The 2,410-nt window shown below is 42.6% G+C and overlaps 1 non-coding gene across 1 annotated transcript; it reads right to left on the reverse strand.

Moving 5' to 3' along the window:
- Window positions 1-1,927: 1,927 nt before the first annotated feature.
- On the reverse strand, window positions 1,928-2,001 carry trnav-aac (transfer RNA valine (anticodon AAC)). Its single transcript has one exon. It is a non-coding gene; the product is annotated as a tRNA-Val (tRNA).
- Between the last annotated feature and the right edge of the window lie 409 nt (window positions 2,002-2,410).

Consider the following 2,410-nt stretch of genomic DNA (forward strand, 5'->3'; position numbering starts at 1 on the left):
CTGGTAAGATTAATAATCGTGTAGTTAAGGATCCTCCTGGAAAGAGTGATCACAGTGCGATCGAATTTCGGATACAAATGTAGAGTGAAATAGTATCATCTAAAACCAGGGTGTTCTGGCTGTAGATGATAGTCTTCAAGGGGAGAGTATAATGGGATGAGGAAGGAGTTGGTCAATTAGACTGGGACCACAAGTAACATGGTGGAACAGGTCAGGAACAGTGGAGGAGTTTCAAAGTGATTTCTCACAGTGCTGAAGCAAAGTATATTCCGGACAAAAACAAGGATAGAAAGGGTAGAAAGAGCCAGCCTCGGAAAACCAGGGACATAAAGGAAGGAAGCCAATCAAAAGCACAGGCTTACAAAGTAACCAACAGTAATGGGATAAGGAGGTATGGGAAATCTTGAAAAAGCAGCAGAAAAACCACAAAGCAAGAAAGAAAGAAAAGAAAGATTATGAATAAAAACTAGCACAGAATATAAACAAGTAGGAAAGGTTTTTATAAGTATATAAAACAGAAAAAGGTGGCAAAGTAGATGAAGGTCCCTTGCAGAATGAACAAGAGCAATCAATGTTGGGTAAAGCTGAAACATCCGAGGCCTTGAATGACTATTTTTGTTATCTGTGTGGAAACAGGTCCTTTGCCCCAACAAGTCCACACTGACTCGCTGAAGCGCAACCCACCAAGACCCATTCCCCTACATTTCACATATCAGTCTTCACAATGGAAGATGCGTCTGACATGCCAACGAATAATGTTAAGGAGGTGAGGAGCTCAAGCCAAGTGATATCACTTAAAGGATAGTGTTGAGCAAATTTGAGACTCTAATGGTAGATTAGTTCCCTGGTCCAGATGGAATGCAACCCAGCGAGCTGAAAGAAATGACAGAAGTCATAGAAGATGCATTAGTGGTGATTTCCCAGAATTCACTGGACTCCGGGCAGATCCTGGCGGACTGGAAAGATCACAGTGTCATACAATTAAAACAATATATTGAACAAGCCGAGAGTGTTTATAAATCATTCATCTTTTAGAATGGCCTTCAGGTTTCAGTTCATTAATACATAAAACGCGAGACTTCTTTAAAGTCAGAATCTCAAGATAATTTAAGGTTTTATAAAAAAAAAGTTAACATCTGAGCTCAGACAATGCATTAAAGATGAGGGTAGAGCCTGTATCCCAAACTTGAGTCGGACTGGTTCTATTTCCGAAGTAGGAATTCAGAGAAGGTTGTGTGGATTGACTGCTTGCATTAACTGCCTGCAAATTGTATGCTTTTTGAGCAAGAATAGAATGTATCTGCAATTATAATTCTGCAAATGCACATTCACCACAGTTGTATAGGACTTCGGTGAGGCTACTTTTGGAATATTGCATGCCATTCAGATCTCCCTCCTGTAGGAAGGATGTTGTGAGACTTGAGGGGGTTCACAAAAGATTTACAAGGATGCTGCCTGCGTTGGAGGGTTTTGAGCTACAGAGAGCGGCTGTTTTCCCTGGAGTGCCAGAGGCTGAGGGGTGATCTTAGCGAGAGAAGAATCCCAAAAGTGTGGAAACAGGTCATTTGGCCCTAGAAGTCCACACCAACCCTCCAAAGAGTAACACAGCGACACCTTTTCCCCTACCCTATATTTACCCCAAGCCAATGCACCTCACTTACACATCCCTGAGCACTATGGGAAATTTAGCATGGCCAATTCTCCTGACCACGACATCTTTGTGATTGTGGGAGGAGACCAGAACACCCAGAGGAAACCCATGCTGACACGGGGAGAATGTGCAAACTCCACACAGACAATTGACTGAGACTGGTATCAAACCCGGGTCCCTGGTGCTGGGAGTTAGCAATGCTAACCACCTTGAGGCAACGACAAACACAGACTCTGCATGTGTAAACCTGACATTTGCAAACCCTAATGCTACACCTGGTCAGTGTGGGGATTGAGCCCACAATCTTGGCATTGTTAGCACCACGCTCTAACCATATGAGCTAACCAACCAATCTTGTAGAGGTGTATAAAATCAGCGAGGTATTTTTGCTGGGTTGGGAGAGTCTTGAAGTAGAAGGCATAGTTTTAAGGTCAGCGGGGAAAATTTTAAAAGGAAACAAAGACTTATTTTTTTCACACAGAGGGTGGTATGTGTATGGAATGAGCTGCCAGAGGAAGTGGTGTAGGCTGGTACAATTGCAATATTTGTAAAACAATTGAATGAGTATCTGAATAGGAAGGGTTTAGAGGGCTATCGACCAAGTACAGGTAAATGGAACTACATTAATTTCGGATATCTGTAAGGCATGGGCAAGTTGGACTAAAGAGTTTGTTTCTGTGCTGTATATGCCTATGGCTGTCTGGATAACCTTCCTTTATCTCCTCTCGCTTCCTTCAAAAGAAGTGACCTGTCTCTTTG

This window comes from Hemiscyllium ocellatum, chromosome 12 (genome assembly GCF_020745735.1).
Source record: "Hemiscyllium ocellatum isolate sHemOce1 chromosome 12, sHemOce1.pat.X.cur, whole genome shotgun sequence".
Lineage (NCBI taxonomy): Eukaryota > Metazoa > Chordata > Chondrichthyes > Orectolobiformes > Hemiscylliidae > Hemiscyllium > Hemiscyllium ocellatum.